Source organism: Coregonus clupeaformis, chromosome 24 (genome assembly GCF_020615455.1).
Source record: "Coregonus clupeaformis isolate EN_2021a chromosome 24, ASM2061545v1, whole genome shotgun sequence".
Taxonomy (NCBI): Eukaryota; Metazoa; Chordata; class Actinopteri; order Salmoniformes; family Salmonidae; genus Coregonus; species Coregonus clupeaformis.
The window spans coordinates 18,102,308-18,111,158 of NC_059215.1; the positions used below are offsets into that span (position 1 = coordinate 18,102,308).

Consider the following 8,851-nt stretch of genomic DNA (forward strand, 5'->3'; position numbering starts at 1 on the left):
TGCTCGCACATGCTTTTTCAGTTCTGCCCACAAATGTTCTATAGGATTGAGGTCAGGGCTTTGTGATGGCCACTCCAATACCTTGACTTTGTTGTCCTTAAGCCATTTTGCCACAACTTTGGAAGGATGTTTGGGGTATTGTCCATTTGCGACCAAGCTTTAACTTCCTGACTGATGCCATCTATTTTGTGAAGTGCACCAGTCCCTCCTGCAGCAAAGCACCCCCACAGCATGATGCTGCCACCCCCGTGCTTCACGGTTGGGATGGTGTTCTTCGGCTTGCAAGCAGCCCCCTTTTTCCTCCAAACATAACGATGGTCATTATGGCCAAACAGCTATATTTTTGTTTCATCAGACCAGAGGACATTTCTCCAAAAAGTAAGATCTTTGTCCCCATGTGCAGTTGCAAACCGTAGTCTGGCTTTTTTATGGCGGTTTTGGAGCAGTGGCTTCTTCCTTGCTGAGCGGCCTTTCAGGTTATGTCGATATAGGACTTGTTTTACTGTGGATATAGATACTTTTGTACCTGTTTCCCCCAGCATCTTCACAAGGTCCTTTGCTGTTGTTCTGGGATTGATTTGCACTTTTCGCACCAAAGTACGTTCATCTCTAGGAGATAGAATGCGTCTCCTTCCTGAGCGGTATGACGGCTGCATGGTCCCATAGTGTTTGTACTTGCGTACTATTGTTTGTACAGATGAATGTGGTACCTTCATGCATTTGGAAATTGCTCCCAAGGATGAACCAGACTTGTGGAGCTCTACAATTTTTGTTCTGAGGTCTTGGTTAATTTTTTTTTATTTTCCCATGATGTCAAGCAAAGAGGCACTGAGTTTGAAGGTAGGCCTTGAAATACATCCACAGGTACACCTCCAATTGACTCAAATGATGTCAATTAGCCTATCAGAAGCTTCTAAAGCCATGACATAATTTTCTGGAAATTTGTGGAGTGGTTGAAAAAAGTGTAATGTAAACTTCAGACTTCAACTGTATGGAGTAAAAAGTAAATTATTTTATTTAGGAATGTAGTGAAGTAAAGGTAAAAGTTGTCAAAATATAAATAGTAAAGTAAAGTACAGATACCCCAAGAAACTACTTAAGTAGTACTTTAAAGTATTTTTACTTAAGTACTTTACACCACTGTAAAATATTCAACCCTAGACCAGCCCGATGGCCAGTCCCCGCCTGCTACAGTGTATTGCAGAAGGAAATGGCTTATGTGCATATATTTCAAGACAATAACACATGCTTTTGCGAGGAAAGGAAATTGTCAGTGTGTTTTCCTTTTCCTCACTTATGAAGTGTTCTTGTGAAGTGTTCTTATGAAGTGCTGAGTGCAGAAGCAAAGTCTCCCTTTCTTTCATTTCACTCTGCGTTGTTTACAGCAATATGGCACCGGGCCATAAATCTCCCGCCTGAGCCGCGGAGACAGGGCCATTTGTATGCACCGTTTTAACTGACAACATCCTCTGCCCATTAACTTCGTTCCCCATGCTCTCTGTCTCCTCTTATCTGCCCGAATCGAGCTCTGTCCGTCGAAAACACATTCGCAGATCCATGGCATGGATGGTTTTCCTTGAAAAGAGCAGTGTAGAAAACAGTGTTTTTGAAACAAAGGGGTTAGGAAAATTATTTTTGCTGCAAGTGGAATTTGGTGTAGGTCTACATGCAAAAACGAAAAATCCCAATGAGTGGAAATGCTATTGTTGTGCGTTTGGTATATATTTTCTGTAAATATCGCCCATCTTTACAAAAATCTACATATTCTGCCTGTTTTCATATAGGCTATGGGATAAATATTTTATACAAGTATTTTTTATCGATGTTTTCATCTGCTGTTTGTGTCAGCCACCAAACCAAGAGAGTGCAATAGAGGCTGCTGCCCTGTGTACATAGACATGGCATCACTGGTCACTTTAATAATGGAACACTAGTCACTTTAATAATGTTTACATACTGTTTTACTCATTTCATATGTATATACTGTATTCTACTGTATCTTAGTCAATGCCACTCGGACATTGCTCGTCCTAATATTGATATATTTCTTCATTCCATTCTTTTACTTTTAGATTTGTGTGTATTGTTGTGAATTGTTAGATACTACTGCACTGTTTGAGCTATGAACACAAGCATTTATCTTCACCCGCAATAACATCTGCTATAAATGTGTATGTGACCAATAAAATGTAATTTGATTTGATTTGCAGAAGGTAATATGTTGTACACCAAGCCAAGAGCAGGCCAAGAGAGTGCAGAAGGTAAGGGGGGGTTGTAAAAGGGATTGACACCCAGAGAGACCGGCGCGCGCTTTTGTGCAGGGAGACTAAAATGATTTATTGCCACGTGGGCGGTTCAACCAGAGTTCACGGAGAATTGTGGTGTAGGCGCGCCGAGGAGCTAAACTATGTTCTTGCTGAGCTAGTATATCACAGATTCTATATCCAATAGGCTACAGACGATTGAGTGTGCTCAACGGTTTGAGGCAAAGAAAACGAACGGAATGTAATTACTTTATGCCCTGATTTCTCCTCTCCAGATAAAATAACTGCCTGATGCTACAGGTATACAATATGATAATGATGATGATAATAATAATAATAATAATAATAATTATTATTATATATAATAATAATAATAATAATTATTATTATTATTATTATTATAATAGCGTTATACTCATAATTATCCTACTAATAGTGTACATCTACATAATACCAATTGTGTACAGCTAAACTGACCATTGGTGAAGGAAATGAAAAAGTGCATTAAATGCACATGAACCTCAAATAAACCTATTGAGTTCGCTTATTAGTGTAATTTATCCATGTGTTAATTTATCCCAGGTTATGGAATGAATCTTCTCGCATTCACTGCACACTCCCACCAAGTCATATTTCATTTAAACGGAAACAATGCCGGACCTGTTATGTGCATGCTGAATGCCTCTATCTGACAAGTTCTGTGACAGCAATTCACTGAACTCTAAATATCAAAAGTTCTTAAAACAAGATTGATTTTGGAAGAACAATTGGAAAGGGTAAACAAGGGATGTCTTCTTCATAAAGCTCCCTCTAATAAATGCTGTATAACTTGTCTGTTTCATTGTGCACCGTATGGCATACCAGTTCTAAATAAAATGTTATAGGGGTATTTTTATGTAATATGGTGAAGAAATGCAAATATATGTCACTTTGTATGTTTACACCGTCTTCTTATAGGCGTTTGTGAGATGGCCTTATTTGTACCAATCTCATATGATCTGAAAGAAATGTAGGCTATATTCTCTGTCGTCAAGCATGCATTCTTAGGTTCTGAACATGACGTGAACACTCTTCTACGACCCATATCTCAATTCAAGTGGACAATTTGTTTATCATGGTTATCACTTCATGCTCTCAATGAACAATTGGTGTTGCCGGAAATCCCATCTCTACCCCTCATGCTATTCGTGTTGTTCTATTACATTCTAAATGATGTCATGGATTTCCTTTGATTATTTGAGTTTACAATAATGATAAACATGAGATGATCATGTTTATGTTAAAATAACTTATTGGAGTGAGTATGTGAAGTGTTCATGTAGGGGCAGGGAGTGACGCTGCCCTTGTGGCGGGGCTAGGAGGAGGGTAAACGGAAGAGGGATTCAATCAGAGTGGTGCTGGAGAGGCTGGGTCGTCCCTGTGCTGCTAAGACATCGTTGTCGTATTATATTAGAGAAATAGTGGAACTGTAGGCTATAGTGGTAGAAAAGGCCTATAGAATTTAATCAGCTTTTCGAAATAAATGCAGTAGCCTAATGACGTCATTGGCCCACTGTATACCAGGGTCTATGGCACTGCCATGTTCATCTGAGTTTGATATGTACACATATATTTGGTGTATATGAAGCTAATAATATTTTACATAATTACATTATTATAATAGCCTTTGTAATAGCCTACAAGTTAAGAAAAAGTACCATAACAAGTTTCGTTAGTAGCCTACACTGTATTGCTTTAGTGTTAGCTTTGGGTTCATAGGGCGACAGTATGTCATTATTCGACTACCTCTTTGTCTGTTCGTCCATATACCACACAGGTTTTAACAATCGAAAACTACTCTGTAATATGAATGTTGCTTGACAGAGCGAACACATCCATGTTGCAATTGATTAGTGAAAGCAGATAAACAGACATTTTAGGTAAAACTACTATTATTTTCGATATTCTTTTGTGGTCTTTTCATTGTCTTTGTGTGGCAATGATTTTCAAAACCTTTTGTTTGACCACTCCCATTGAATCTATTAAGTCGTTAACTTATAGGGAAGTAATTACGCTAATAACTCGGATAGTTCCCTCATTCAATTCATTTGCATACAACCTGCATACATTGAATGCATAATCACGTGCAAATAGAATGAATAAATAAATAGACAAAAATAGAGTTTTAAGTCCAAGCTCTGTAGTCTATATCCGGAAGATGTAAGAATACAATTCACAATGGTGGATCATCATTTTTAATATAGTAATAGCTATATTTCAACAAACAGCACACTCCTATTATAATTACACATTCACGAAAATTACACATTTAACATATTTTTGTATATATATTTTGATAGCATTGATATGATCCAAGTAGCCTTAAATATCATTCCTTCAAATAGGCTACTCAATCAATAGTTTGCAATAAGGAGCATTGCTATAACCTACAAGGAAAGTTCAAGAAAGGAAGTAACGTTAACTGGGTTTTCATTCGAATATCTTCCCACATGTGGTAGGCCTACTCTTTAAATGAAAAATAAATAGATATTTAGTTCCTAATGATCTGTTCAGTGTGTGCCTCTCTCTCTCTCTCTCTCTCTCTCTCTCTCTCTCTCTCTCTCTCTCTCTCTCTCTCTCGTCTCCCTCTCTCTCTCTCTGTCTCTCTCTGTCTCTCTCTCTGTCTCTCTCTCGCTTTCTCTCTCTCTCTCTCTCTCTCTCTCTCTCTCTCTCTCTCTCTCTCTCTCTCTCTCTCTCTCTCTCTCTCTCTCTCTCTCTCTCTCTCTCTAAAACGGCATACGGATCATGCACTGCTATGGCTCTCTTACTATTCATATATTCATATTCTAATTGGTTGTTTTCATCCGTAGGTGAAGAAGAAATAAACGCTTATTGCAATGCTGCCTGAAGAATTGGAGCGGGTTCCTCCGGCGTCATTAAGTTCCTTTCAGACTGTTTGGAACTGCAGCCGGCGACTATTGGAGGATTGCCGCACGTGACTTCACGGTTTATCGCTCTGGTTATATTCAAAACAGTCTTAAAGCTTATTCAAAGTCATTTAAGTTAGTTGTAAAGCTATATATTTATCATGCAAAAGTGCATACCTTCCCAACTTTAGTTAGTTTTATTTATCAGAGTAAATTTGAAGTGCATCCTGCTAGGTCTGTGGACCACCACCAATCCCCCATATATCATCTACAGGGCTACAACATCACTGCAACCGAACCTGCTGGATATGGCACTGGACATAGTAGAGGCCACGTGCCACAATTCCGAGAGATCCCACTCTTTGGTCCTACTGTCACCTCTTCTGCTCGTGTCAGCTGCACTCTGTACCCGTCTGACCCGTTCTGGGGCACCCCTGAACAGGTGGATACCAGCCATGGTAAGGGCAAAGCTGTCTTCAGAGGAAAGAGGTGCATTCCATCTGCCCTTTGCTTCTCACCAAGACATATCTTCCCCTGGATGACAGAAACTCGGCATGCCCAAAACCAGAGGGCATCTGATTCCAACCAATTAGGTCAATATAATATCATATTGTAATATAGTTGTACAGTAGTCTAATAATGATGATTGTGCATATGACTGTCCATATTACTGTAGCCTATATGGAGTTACAAAGAAGTGTATCACCTGTAGAAAACATCTTTTATTGGAACATTGTAATTATGGTGCCAAAAGTGCATTTGTGAAAATAGTAAGAATGAGTATTTAGGCTATAATGATTGTTCTGCCTTTAACATCATTTACATGTTGACATGCCACATTTAGAGGTAGCCTATAGCCTAACTCTCTTTTTATTGACCAGAAAGAAGCTATAGCTATACTTACACATGTCTGTCTTACACTGTAAGACATGTTAATAATAGGTTGGGTGGCAGGTAGCTTAGTGGTTAAGAGTGTTGTGCCAGTAACCGAAAGGTCGCTGGTTCTAATCCCTGAGCCGACTAGGTGAAAAATCTGTCAATGTGCCCTTGAGCAAGATACTTAACCCTAATTGCTCCTGCAAGTCGCTCTGGATAAGAGCGTCTGCTAAATGACTAAAATGTTTGATCCAGTGGCGCAACTTTAGTTTTAGAAGTGGCGGGGACATATTATATATATATATTTTTTAATCCAGTCGGATAAACACTCCAAAGAGCCTATCCGACCACTCGGAGGCGTCCGCATGGTCCTAAAGCACACCGTTGCCTCGTTTTGTATCACATTCCAATGATAAAACTGGGGGGGACAAAAATGCAATTTCTGAATATGGGAGGGGACATGTCCCCCCCTGTCCCCAGTGAAAGTTGCGCCCCTGGTTTGATCAACTCCTTATCATTTATGTTAGTTCACAATATCGACTAGCCGGTGCCCCCGCACATTGACTCTGTACCGGTACCCCCCTGTATATAGCCTTCCTACTGTTATTTTATTTTACTGCTGCTCTTTAGCTATTTGCTTTTATTTTCAGTTTTTCTTTAATTAACACTTTTTTATTTTACATTTTTCGTTAAAAAACGGCATTGTTGGTTAAGGGCTTGTAAGTAAGCATTTCACTGTAATGTCTACACCTGCTGTATTCGGCGCATGTGGCAAATACATTTTTATTTTATTTTATATCCAGGGGTAAACTGGGACTTTAAACCCTGCACACAATACTGACAGGACTGTTGAAGCACATGTGACACTGAAGGTGGTTGTTTCCAGTGGTGGTCTCAAGGGCACTCTTTAAGTGATGAGTTGAGTTGACACTGCCGTGTGTAGGTTTGATTAATGCACGTGTCAGATGTTTCCCCTAGACTGTGTCTTTAGAAGGGGGGAAGTTTCCCAAAACACCATCATCTGACACAAGATGTAACTATCCCTTGTTATGTCTCAGACACTTGCAGTACAGCATACTTTTAAACGTTCCTTTTGTCATTTCCCCAGGTGATTCAGTGTGCTGTCATAACAAGGCTGGTGGTCTCCCAAGTAGAGGAAGAGATGGAGAAAGATACAGAAACAGAGATGGAGGGAGAGACAGAGGGAGGTGAGAGTGGACAGCGTTCACAAGCACCCAGCTAGTGGAGCAAGAGGAGGAGTTCCTACCTGTGTCCACCCCGCAGGCTGGAGATGGCTCCAGGCCTGAGGCTCACCGACCGGTAGATCAAGATCTGGTTCCAGAACCGACGCATGAAATACAAGAAGGACCATAAGGAGGACAGAGTCATAGAGAACAGAGTCATAGAGAACAGAGTCATAGAGAACAGTCATAGAGAACAAAGTCATAGAGAACAGTCATAGAGAACAGAGTCATAGAGAACAGAGTCATAGAGGACAGAGTCATAGAGAACAGTCATAGAGGACAGAGTCATAGAGAACAGAGTCATAGAGAACAGTCATAGAGGACAGTCATAGAGGACAGAGTCATAGAGAACAGTCATAGAGGACAGAGTCATAGAGAACAGAGTGATAGAGAACAGTCATAGAGGACAGAGTCATAGAGAACAGAGTCATAGAGAACAGAGTGATAGAGAACAGAGTCATAGAGACCAGAGTGATAGAGAACAGAGTGATGGAGAACAGAGTGATAGAGAACAGAGTGATAGAGAACAGAGTGATAGAGAACAGAGTGATAGAGAACAGAGTGATAGAGAACAGAGTGATAGAGAACAGAGTCATAGAGAACAGAGTGATAGAGAACAGAGTGATAGAGAACAGAGTGATAGAGACTGAGCCGCCATCACCATCCTACTCTACCACCACACACATGTTGTCCTCCCTCAGTCCAAGGTCCTCTGGTGGACTTGGGTACTCAGGATTCAGAAGTGCTTGTCTGGTGAGAGCGCCTATTCAATCAAACCAGCATTGTAGACGTTAACTTTCATTCAACGTTTTGATAGTGGCTTCCTGAACAAGGCATAATTATTACCCGTAGGGTATCCTGAGTATCCTTGGTACTAGGTTTCTATGCCAAAGCAACCACTACTGCCCCTCTGTTGCTATTCTATTATACATTGGGGAAAAAAAGTATTTAGTCAGCCACCAATTGTGCAAGTTCTCCCAATTAAAAAGATGAGAGAGGCCTGTAATTTTCATCATAGGTACACGTCAACTATGACAGACAAAATGAGATTTTTCTTCTCCAGAAAATCACATTGTAGGATTTTTAATGAATGTATTTGCAAATTATGGTGGAAAATAAGTATTTGGTCAATCACAAAAGTTTCTCAATACTTTGTTATATACCCTTTGTTGGCAATTACACAGGACAAACGTTTTCTGTAAGTCTTCACAAGGTTTTCACACACTGTTGCTGGTATTTTGGCCCATTCCTCCATGCAGATCTCCTCTAGAGCAGTGATGTTTTGGGGCTGTCGCTGGGCAACACGGACTTTCAACTCCCTCCAAAGATTTTCTATGGGGTTGAGATCTGGAGACTGGCTAGGCCACTCCAGGACCTTGAAATACTTCTTACGAAGCCACTCCTTCATTGCCCGGGCGGTGTGTTTGGGATCATTGTCATGCTGAAAGACCCAGCCACGTTTCATCTTCAATGCCCTTGCTGATGGAAGGAGGTTTTCACTCAAAATCTCACGATACATGGCCCCATTCATTTTTTCCTTTATACGGATCAGTCATCCTGG

General features: G+C 40.3%; 1 protein-coding gene across 1 annotated transcript in view; it reads left to right on the forward strand.

Annotated features, from left to right (window-relative positions):
- Nucleotides 1–7,238, forward strand: part of LOC121537917 (homeobox protein Hox-C10a) — an 89,755-nt gene extending 82,517 nt beyond the window's left edge. The window contains exon 4 of the mRNA XM_045207077.1: nucleotides 7,155–7,238. The gene's annotated coding sequence lies outside the window, so the exon portion shown is untranslated. The remainder of the gene's footprint in view (nucleotides 1–7,154) is intronic.
- Nucleotides 7,239–8,851: the final 1,613 nt, after the last annotated feature.